The 12,299-nt window shown below is 45.0% G+C and overlaps 1 pseudogene; it reads right to left on the reverse strand.

Moving 5' to 3' along the window:
• Positions 1-316: 316 nt before the first annotated feature.
• On the reverse strand, positions 317-9,405 carry LOC120730133 (annotated as a pseudogene).
• Positions 9,406-12,299: the final 2,894 nt, after the last annotated feature.

The following is a 12,299-nucleotide window of genomic DNA, read 5'->3' on the forward strand; positions in this document are numbered from 1 at the left end:
TGCTAGAATTCAATCACCTTTCATTAATCTAAGAACGATCAACTAATTTGAATCAGCTATTAACCCACTAGGATGACAGGACAACAGAAATGCATGTTCAAAATGTTATCACTAAAGACAATTTCCCTCATACAGTAAATCACTTGCTGCATCAATCAAGCAGGAAGCTTCTCCCAATTTACCATTTTAACAACTAAATTTATTGTCTGATCACTGATTTATCAAACCAGGATTTTTTTTTTTTTCAAAAGTTAAATTGCTGTCCTGCAACCTAGAGAGTCAATTTTTTGCATTGTATAAATTCAGTATTTGATAACAAGTGTCTGCTAAATTGACACTATTTTAACACTGATGAAAGATAACCAGCTAATTTTCATTGCATGTGTGTGGAGCTGCATATCCAGCAGAGCATGTAATGTGCTATAAGTTCCACTGATCTTTGCATCACACGAGGTGACTTGGACAAGATGATAAACAGACTCATACACTTAAAATTTTGTCTAATCTTCATTAGCTCTCTTGTGTTTGGAGTGTTAGTATGGTTAATGCATGTTCTGCTTTTGTGTGTGATTTTGTATATGTTTCTATTTTCGTAGTGTTTAAAACTCCGTCTCAATTTTCCACTTAAGCAGTCAGTTTTCTTTTCCCCAGGTTTGCTAACCCAAATTTTGATTTCCCACATTAAAAATAAAATTTGTGTTCTCACCACTCTCATTCTATTGTCCTCTGATGCGGTTGACTTCGTGCTAGTGGCTGTAGTGCTGCTGCTGCTGCCTTCTTGGGCGACTTCTTAGCAGCTCCTCTTGGCTTTGGCCGCGGCGGGCGTCTTGGCTTTGGTCTCAGTAGCCTTGTTCATCTTGAAAGGTCCGGAGGCCCCGGTGCCCTTGGTCTGCACCAGAGTGCACTTCGCCACCAGGCTCTTGAAGGCGGTCTTGACACGGGCCTTGTTCTTGTCCACATCGTAGCCTCCGGCAGCCAGAGCCTGCTTGAGAGCGGATGTGGAGATGCCGCTGCGCTCCTTGGAAACGGCCACGGCTTTCACAATCAGCTCGCCCACGCTGATGCCGACCTTCTTGGGTTTGGACCTCTGCACAGGGCATGTTTATGATGGAGCCTTTCCAACCACAGCGCCGGCAGTTCTCCTTCAGCTTTGTCCTGTGTTCCACTGTCTCTTCTTGCCATTTTACTCCACAGGTGGCAAATGTCAAACTCCAACAGTCTCCTCAGTTCTCCTTAAAAGTTTTCTTCACATGCACAGTGAAGTTGCAGCTTGTTGTAAACACAGTGCCATTCATCCGATCAGTCAGGATGATGGGTTTGCTCTTCTTCTCTGGTGCTGTTTGTCCACATTGCCGCTGCTCACTGAGACTTTTGCTCAGGACTTGCTGCTGTCTCTTTATCTGCCATGTTATTGCTTCGGAGCTGCATTCCTTGTCTTCAGGGAGGAGTGAGGGCTGCTTGTGAGTTTGAGAGACACACGGTGCTGTAAATAAGTCAGCCAGAAACTTGGCCTACATGTTTCCAATGATGTTAAACTATAACTTTCTTCCGACTGCTGCATGTGGAAAATTGATTCAGGTCTGCTTTTCACCTGAAAGTGACAAACTAAGACATGTTCATTATCATCATCACTGCTTAATCAACACACATCTCTCTCTCTCTCTGTGTTTTTGTGAACAATCCTTTCTTAAAGCAGAAAACGACATTGTAGTTGTTTTTCGGCTGATCAACACAAAACCTTTCTGCTATGATTATTTTTCTTCGTCTACAATGTAACTTGTCTCTTTTTCACTCTTTTATTTTATTTCTTTACAACAACTTGTGATCCGCAAAATCACCGCTCTCACTCACAATCAAAGGCAATTACTTTTGCACAGTGCACAAAAACACTGTGATGTCAGACACATTCACACTCACTTTTTCATCTGCATAAATAAATCATATGGCTGGAGATATGTGCCATGGTGATCCATAAGCATGATCACACGTTTATTTAATTATTTTCAACCCAACAAAACAAATAAACGAAAACATGCTGCTGATGCTATGAACTCTCCACACACATGAGTCAAGATGCAGGAAAACTGCAACGCAACATCACTTTCACTTTCATCACACTTTCATATTCAATACAGCTTCTCCATCATGTACTTCAGCATATTAGCTGTTTTCACAGATGTGCTGCGTATCTCAACAATGGCTCATAATAAGACGACAGTCTTTCACACAGGTCAAGTGCCTCTATGCACTTCATTAGTTTAAATATTTACCTATATCACTTCACCTCACATGTCATTGTACTGAATTTAAGCAACCACAAGCTTAATGTAGGTTACTTTTAACAACTATCCACCTCAATTACGTCTATGGTCTGGCACACAGGCTGTTAACATTTTGTGTCAGGAAGGGGTGGGGGGAAAGCCACCCACCAGAGCACAGCTGCTGATGTGGGCTGGCCTTTTCCACACACTCCTGGCTGCTTAGGAAACCCATGATAACAACAACAGCTGCTGACGTCACACACCACGCGGTCTGCTCCGCACACACAACAACAACGAGACGACGACGAAAATGACAATAACACAAAATAGGCCTACTCCGGACTCACACCGGACCGCTCGGGACCCTGACCCAGCTGTGGGACGCTCACCCACTCGCACGACAAAACCCAATGAAGGGACGCTCGGGACACACACCCAGGGCGATTTCAAAACCCAATGAAGGGACGCTCGGGACACACACCCAGGGTGATTTCAAAACCGGACACTCACCGGACGCACGTGCTTTATCGCACACAGTGATAAAGACTTTCAACGCAACCTCACACAGTGGATGCGTGCTTTGCTGCACATAGCGGCAAAGACTTAAACTTACTTGGTGTTGCTTAGCATGTAGTATAGCCTCGAATCCCGCCGATCGCCATCCATCGAGGAGAAAAGACAGACAGCGAATCCACAGGAACTTCCTGGCTGACGTCAGTCTTTCCGCGTGCCCCTTCTCCCCTCGGTGAATGTCGACTCCAGGGATCCGGCTCTCGAAGGACCAATTAATGATAGGTTTGTAGCTTGAACCTATCCGCTGGAACGTTAAAGACAATATAGTTACACTGCAAAGCAAGACACAAGCAGGCTGGTTTACTCATGCATGAGGGAAACCTGGCTGGGGTCAAGTGTCGTCCCACCACCTAGCCCCCGTCAGACTCTCAGCCAGGCTCCCCATAGCACTCCTTTTATTGTGGTTACATGAATATGCATAGGGTCATTAACATATGACATCTTACATAGGTATACATGTGAACAAAGAATACTGTGTGTGTGTGTGTGTGTGTGTGTGTGTGTGTGTGTGTGTGTGTGTGTGTGTGTGTGTGTGTGTGAGATCAAGGTGTGACCCTGTGAAGACTCCCCAAACGCTGGTGCCAGGAGCGGGTCCATCTGAACAAAAGACTCTTATACTTAAACAGATATACGTGTGTTTGCTATACCATATATCAGCAAGAGAAGATACGACCTCTCCTAGGAGGTGTGTGATCTATGCCAGAACACTCTGTAGAGGGAGTGAACGCCCTCCCCCTTCATGCTACTCAGAGCTGTTACAGACCTCCTAGGATGAGACATTCTTTCAATCTACAAATGATTATACACTTCTAAGCATATGTGGGTAAATGTTTCTAAGCATAAATGACAATCAACAATACAAATCTAACACTTAAACTTAGTTACAGCGCTTTCAGAAAGACATCTTTGATAAAGTCTACTCTCCACCACTGTGTAATCAATTATTGTAAATGTAAATGTTATCAGGAAATGATCAGACAGGAGAGGGTTTTCAGGAAACACTGTTAAATGTTCAGTTTCTGTGCCATATGTTAAAACAAGATCTAGAGTGTGATTAAAGTGGTGGGTGGGTTCTTTTACATTTTGAGAGAAACCAATTGAGTCTAATAACAGATTAAATGCCATGTTGAGGCTGTCATTTTTAGCATCTACATGGATGTTAAAATCACCCACAATAATTATTTTATCTGAGCTCAGAACTAAATTAGATATAAAGTCTCAGAAATCAGACAGAAACTCTGTGTAATGCCCAGGTGGACGATAGATGATAATAAGTAAGACTGGTTTCTGAGTTTCACAGCTGGGGTGGACAATGTTAAGCATCAGGATTTCAAATGAATTAAAAGTCTGTCTTGGTCTTTCATTAATTAATACGCTGGTGTGAAAAATTGCTGCCACACCGCCCCCTCGGCCTGTGCTTCGAGATTTCTGGTAGTTATCTCGAAGCATGAACACACATACTGTATATATCAGCGGTCCCCAACCTTTTTTGCACCACGGACCGGTTTGTGCCCGACAATATTTTCACGGACCGGCCTTTAAGGTGTCGCAGATAAATACAACAAAATAAAACTAGTACCGGTACCGAAAAAAAGAAGATTTATTCATAACACACGTGAAAAGACCCAGGAAAACAGAGTTAACGAAAAAAAAAAAGATAACAAAATAACGATAAAAACCGATAAAAACCCTGAAAACCATACATTTCACACCCGAGTCTCACTCTCGCGGCCAGGTACCAAATGACTCACGGACCGGTACCGGTCTGTGGCCTGGGGGTTGGGGACCACTGGTATATATGATCTTTCATTGTCTTCACTGGAACTGAGCCAAACACTCAATAAACACTTTGATCAGATGATGGATGAAGCAGGGTTCTGTTCACAGTTGTAACTATATAGGAAATTCTCTCCTAATAATGGTGAATCAATAACAACACTGTAGCCATACAAAGTGTGGCTTATAAAGCTTGGCACACACCCAGCAAAGCACACTTCTAATAATACATGCGCTTCTCATGGAAAATCATAATAGTGTCCTGTGTGGGTGTGTGTGAATGTGTATGAATTTGTGTTTGAGGAATTTTTAAATAAAGAATCTAATCCAACTGGCAACTTTAATTTAAATAGGATGAAAACCAACTGTTATGACATTAACTGGAGTCAGCATCATCAACCACGTAAATCAAATTAGTGTACCTTTTATTGAACTCTCTTTATTGAACACCCTTTATAGGAACAAACATGTACGTCCTGTAATATTTTTAGTTAGCTCTGATCAGTCAATGTCATCAGACTAAGAATTTTTGGTTTTTCAGGAAACATACGCTAATAGTTCATCCATCCATCCATTCACTTCCGCTTATCCTTTTCAGGGTCGCAGGGGGCGCTGGAGCCTATCCCAGCTGTCATAGGGCGCGAGGCGGGGTACACCCTGGACAGGTCGCCAGTCTGTCGCAGGGCCAACACACAGGTACAGACAACCATTCGCACTCACATTCACACCTAGTGGCAATTTGGATTATCCAATTAACCTATCCCCACAAGATGCATGTCTTTGGACGGTGGGAGGAAGGCGGAACCCGGAGAGAACCCACGCAAACGCGGGGAGAACATGCAAACTCCACACAGAAAGACCCCGGCCTGATATTGGAATTGAACTCAGGACCTTCTTGCTGTACGGCAACAGTGCTAACCACCGTGCCACCGTGCTGCCCACGCTAATAGTTAACCTCTTAAAATCCAGGCGTGGATTGGGTTTGCATTTTTGCCATATGCTTAAAAAAAAGAAAAAAAGAAAAGTTAATGATATTAGAAGATGTAAGTTCTCAAATCACGTCTCTTACATGCACTAGTGTGACACGAAGGACCAACACATACACACTGTTTTATTTTCAGCTTTTCCAAATTTGCTCTCTGCAGCTTTTCAGCTTTGTTCCTGGCGCCACTCTCTGCCCCAATCCCAGATGGCCACTGAAACAGCATGAATGATCACCAAATCAGTCCCAGCTCCTCTGCCAGCCTCCTGGCACTGCCCCCCGGACCCTACTGCACTACCAGTCCTCTGCAGCAAAGCCATAGACCACACCCATGCCACATACCTCCACCGCCCAACTATGTCCGGGAAGTAATCCAGCCTAGCCTACTCCCCTTGCCCCGACCTGGGAGGGGAAATCAGCCACGAGCATTTGCGCTACTGGCCTATGGACCACCTTGAACTTAATGTATTATCATCAATGGCGCTCCAGTGGAGAGGGTGCAGTCCTTCAAGTATCTTGGTGTCCACATCTCCTCAGACCTGACATGGGCTGCCCACATTCAGGTCCAGACCAAAAAGGCTAGGCAGCGCCTGTATCACCTACGACAACTGAGGAAGTTCAGGGTCTCTCCAAAGATCCTCAGGATTTTCTATACAGGTGCTGTGGAGAGCATCCTCACACAGAACATGACATCGTGGTTTGGGAACAGCTGTGTGAAGGACCAAAAAGCTCTCCAGAGAGTGATCCGTACAGCAGAACGCTGCTGCAGGATTGCTCTCCGCCCGCTTCAGGACACCTACACCAGGAGATGCCGGACTAGAGCAGCGCAGATACTGAAGGACCCGTCCCATCCTGGCAACAAACTGTTCCAACTTCTGCAATCTGGCAGAAGGTTCCGCATCATCCGGGCAAGGACAGAGAGACTCAAGAGGAGCTTCTATCCCCAAGCCATCCGGGCCCTAAACACACACACACCCGCCTTCTCACATCATCTATAATTGACTGAGACTGGACTCTCTTCCAGACACTCTAAACCCAGGCACAATGTACATTTCAAATTCCTTTAATTTTAAATATGTTTATATTGTCTATTCTGTAAAATAGTCAGATGTCTATTCTTATTAATGTACAGAATTCACCTGCTTGCTGCTACTACTGCACATTCACCCAATGTGTGTGTGTGTGTGTGTGTGTGTGTGTGTGTGTGTGTGTGTGTGTGTGTGTGTGTGTGTGTGTGTGTGTATATATATATATATATATATATATATATATATATATATATGTTCCCCCCCCCCCCCCATTTTTGCACATGTCGAGGAACGTGTCAGGTTACATTTCACTGTGTGTTATACTTGTATAACTATGCATGTGACAAATAAAGAACCTTGAATCTTGAACCTTGAATGTGACAAAATGGTACAAACTGTACAGAGTGGTGTAGTCCGGAGATTGAGGTGATATACCTGTGTGGCCCCTCCCCTATCCTGACCACTTCATAATTGACATCCCCCACTGACCAAGTGACCACTTCATAATTGACATCCCCCACTCACCAAGTGACCACAAAGTGTCCTTGCTACTTGGTGAGTAACTTTGACCCAGAAGAAAAGAGTTATACAATCACTTTGTCTCCCGGTGTCACGGCGGGTGAGAAGAGCCGTGTGAAAATACTAAATGAGGATCCAATCGCAGGCAGTAGTGGAGAAGTGAAGGTGGTTTATTGAACACGAAATAAATATGGACAAACAGCAAATGGAGCACGAACTAAACTAGACTGGAGACAACTAAACTACTGAATACGAACCGGAACTCAAACATGAAGCAAGGTGGACGACGGTACAAGATGGTGACGGCAGGGAACACATGGAAGAAACATGGTGGATGGACAGACAGACCAGCAACTACAATGACAGAGGACACGACTTAAATACACACAGAGAAACACAGGGGAATTACACACAGCTGGTGGACACAGCTGGGAATAATCAACAAGACGAGACAGAGGTAAAACTGAACACACTCACATGAGACGCAGACCTTCACAATAAAACAGGAACAAGAAACCATCACACCAAGACGCAGACTCGACATAGAGAGACAGACAGAAAATGACACATGGAACTAAACTAAACCTGCAAAAACATGACAACTCAAAATACTGGGTCAAACTGACCCAGAACCGTGACACCCGGCTAAAACTGAATGAGCCTAGCCCATCTATTGTACTGGTGACATTCCGGGACCTGGAGCTAATTCTCTCTTGATAACCTCCCCAATTTGTGTAATGTTTCTCTCAGGTCCAGAACGTACTGAATTTCATTTTTAGCTGGGCTTGGACCTTCTCACAGTTGTCTTCAATTAGGATGGGGCACATCCCACACTGCAAATACAGAGGATCTAACCAGTGATCCCAATTGCTACATCCTGGTGAATGAGCTTATGAATCATGGACTTTAAAGTCTTTAAAGTCCATGATTCTTTAAAGACTTTAAAGTTATTCAGCTGCTCAACCAGCCTGTCAGTCTGAGGGTGGTAGACATTGGTCTGAACAGATTTAGTGCCCAGTAATTTGTACAGTTCTTTTAATGTGCGAGACATGAACGATGTGCTGTGGTCAGTCAGTATTTCCTTTGGGATGCTGACTCAGTAGACGATCTGCAACAGCGCTTGTGCAACACTCTTTGCAGAAATGATGTGCAGCAGTGCTTCGGGAAATCGCATAAAATACCTTGGTGGAAGACAATGTCATATTTTTGTTATTGGGTTCTTGGATAATAGGCAGATAATTTCAGCAATAGAAACACTAGTGCAGCTAATTTGGCTGTCCTGTGTAACTCTGTTACTTGATATTGACCCAATTACTCTCCCTCCCCCTGCACACTGTGCACAAAGTGAAGTGAGTGAGGGAGTTGACTGAAAAATTCAGGGCTCCCAGTCTGGAAGCAGTAACACAGACTGGGTTAGTATATTATATATTTTTTTCAATTTGACATTTCAAAGAGTTTAAAGCATTTTACCATAGTACAGTGTCAAGGGTGACGACCACCCACCACAACAGAGAAACCCATATACTTGGATTAGTGAGCAGTTGAACCATATATATAATCATCTAATCAGATGTTGGCAACTCAGTTATTTAGTCATGTAGCCATGGTCAAAACAACCTGCTGAAGTTTAAACTGTGCATCTGAGTAGGAAAGAAAGGTAATTTAAATGACTTTGATAAACTGCTGATTTTTCCAAAGAACTATCTGTAGGGTTTACGGAGAATTGCCCAAAAAAGAAAAAATAACTAAAAAGCCACAGTTCTGTGAACAAAGATTCCTTGTTGACACAGAGCTCAGAGGAGTCCAGACTGCTTCAAGCTAATAGGAAGACAACACTAACTACAGTAAACTCTTGTTACAGCCAAGGTACGCCGAAGAGCATCTCAGAATGCACACCATAACCCACCTTGAAGTAGATGGGCTACAGCAGCAGAAGATCACACTGAGTGTCACTTCTGTCAGCAAGAAACAGAGCTGTAATTTGCATGAGAACAGAAGAAAAAATTTGCCTGGTCTGATGAAGTCTCAGTTTCTGGTGTGACATTCAGATGGTAAGGTCATTGCTGACCAAGTCCATGCTGCTATGAGCTCCCCACGAGGAGTAAATAAATAAACTCTGAATAAATAAATAAATAAATAAATAAAATAAATAAAAAACACCCCTCAGCCTGTAAGGAAGGAGCCTGTTTATAGGGGTCAGCAGTTCAGTGACTTTTATATTAAGTGTATGCGAGAGCATAAAAATACTAACCTGGAATACCCCCATTCTCCTGAGACATTACTCAGCTACAGTCTGGTCAAAAGAAAAAGGAAGAGCGTGAAAACGAGATTCATGCCCATTCATTTTTGAGTATGAGACACTTTCAAAATCAAATAAACAAATCAGGCACCTGCAATTCCACAGGTTTTCAAGTATAATTTAGTATAGTTCTGAGACATTTATAATGCTTTAAAATAATTATTCTCCACTTTTCTCATTTAAAATAATCCCTGCTGAGTCAGCACATGAACATTTCCGTGTGGAGTTTGCATGTTCTCCCCGTGTTCGCGTGGGTTCTCTCTGGGTACTCTGGCTTCCTCACACAGTCCAAAGACAGCAGTTAGTGGGTTAGGTTAATTGGTAGCACTAAATCTGACAGTACCTTATACCAAAGGCATCAAAGTCCCTAACACCACTGGCTGAAATGCAGCTCCAAATCTCGAAAAATCCTCCACCATGTTTTAGAGATGGCTGTGGACACTCACTAGGGATGGGTATCGTTTAGGTTTTATCTGATACCAGTACCAAACCGGTACTTTTGAAATGGTGCCGGTGCTTAAACGGTGCTTGAACCGTGCTTAAAGAATGGAGAACACAAAATTGGTCCAAAAACCTCTCATGTTTAGCTGTTTTTTTGTAAAAAGATAACAATGTTAGCCTTTTCTGCAGCTATAGGGGATTTATGGTATCACTCTTGGCTGGAAGCATTGCTTAATCAATGGAAAAAACACAAACTTTGTCCAAAAACCTCTCACGTTTAGCTGTTTTCCACTTTTTCTTTGGTCATTTTAGCCTTTTTGGCCAGGGTGAAGGGAGTATCTGCCATCAAACAAGAAGACAGCCGCATGTAACTACGAAGGTGTTTGCTAGTTCACCTTACATGTATTAATTTAATAATGTGGTTAGCTTACACACGAACAACATTAAGCTACTCACGAAGAGAAGAACGGCTGCTGCTGCCATCATCATCTGTCATCATTTCTGCTACACTGGCAGGGCTAGGGGCCAGGACTCTACTCTTCGGGTTTTTGGGGGATGTTGCTAACTCCGGGTCCGATAACAGGCACCACACCGGCAGTAGATGTGCTCTGTGTGAGGTCTTGCAACAAGCTATCAAATACGGTGCATTTCAAATCAAATCAAATCAAATCACTTTTATTGTCACATCACATGTGCAGGTACATTGGTACAGCTGTCACAGTCTGGCGAGGGCAGACTGTATGAATTGAGAAAAGGACCCAAAACGCAGACTCCAAGGAACAGGGAACAGAACTTGAAATGTTAACAAAAGGCGAGCCGTTTAATATGGCTGGTAGAAAAGGTACAAACAAAGGGCAAGGCAAACTGAAGCAAAATTAACACAAACCTAAACTGGGGAATCTAAACAAACAATAAGAAAAACCTAGACAAGAAACTTGGAAGCATGGCATGGCATGGCATCGGAAACATGGCGTGGACAACAGACGACCTGACCATCACACACTGAAAACAGAGGACTTAAATACACAGGAGGTGATTAGGGGAAGTGGAGACACATGAGGAAACAGCTGGCACACATGAACATAATGACGTCACAGTGGGAGAGTAAAACTGAACATGATGAACACAGAACACCAGACCTCTTCACAATAAAACAGGAAACATAATGAGACAGACATGACAACCCGAACTTGACAACGCAAGACACAGACATGAAACGCATGAAGAGCAGGGGAGATTTAACATGGTTGGAAACACGAGGGGAAAATAATAACTAGAAACACTTAGGCATAATAGACTTAACATAGTGGGAACACGAGGGGTAAAATTAACTGGAAACAACTAGGCATGATAACGATAAACTTAGGAAACCTGAAGGCTACATAACTAAACACAAAACGCTGGGTCAACGGACCCAGGATCATGACAGAGCCCCCCCCTCAAGGGCGGATACCAGACGCCCAAAAACCCCGAAAAGGCAAAACAAAAGACAACCCACCAAGGGCGGGCGGCGGGGGCCCAGGACGGAGGGCCCAAAACCAGGCCACAAAAACAAAACGTCCATCAAAATCACAGGAGCGCAGGGAAACAGTTCATGACCCCTCAGGTGGCCGACCCGGAGGGTGACGGTCCAAAAATCCAGAGTTCATGCGATCAGGGGGCCGGCCAGGAGGCCGACGGCACAGAAGTCCAAGGTCGAACAGTTCCGGGGGCCGTCCGTGCGGACGGCAAAGGTGGCGACATGGAAACCGTTCAGGGGGCCGACCGTGCGGACGGCAACGGCGTAGAAACAGTTCAGGCGGCCGACCGTGTGGACGGCAACGGCGTAGAAACAGTTCAGGTGGCCGACCGTGTGGACGGCAACGGCGTAGAAACAGTTCAGGTGGCTGACCTCGACGGCGGTGACGTCCAGCTGGTGGCCGAAGATTCCCAGGTGCAGAGCGAGGCTTGGGCGGCGGCATGACAGCCGTAGGACCAGGCGACGCTGAAGCAGAGGCTGGACCAGGCGTAGCAGAGGCCGGACCAGGCGAAGATGAAGACTCTGACGAGGCCGGACCAGGCGAAGATGAAGACAGCATGAACGAGGCCGGACCAGGCGAAGATGAAGACGCCGAGGCCGGACCAGGCGAAGATGAAGACACCGAGGCCGGACCAGGCGAAGATGAAGACACCGAGGCCGGACCAGGCGAGGCTGCAGACTCTGCAGCAGACGAAGGCTCAGAGGCTGCAGCAGACGAAGGCTCAGAGGCTGCAGCAGACGAAGGCTCAGAGGCTGCAGCAGACGAAGGCTGAGAGGCTGCAGCAGACGAAGGCTCTGAGGCTGCAGCAGACGAAGGCTCTGAGGCTGCAGCAGACGGTGGCTGAACGGGCCCCTCGGACCCTCCAGCGGAGACAGGCGGCTGAACGGGCCCCTTGGACCC

The sequence above is a fragment of the Simochromis diagramma genome, unplaced genomic scaffold (genome assembly GCF_900408965.1).
Source record: "Simochromis diagramma unplaced genomic scaffold, fSimDia1.1 OVJJ01000746.1, whole genome shotgun sequence".
Taxonomy (NCBI): domain Eukaryota; kingdom Metazoa; phylum Chordata; class Actinopteri; order Cichliformes; family Cichlidae; genus Simochromis; species Simochromis diagramma.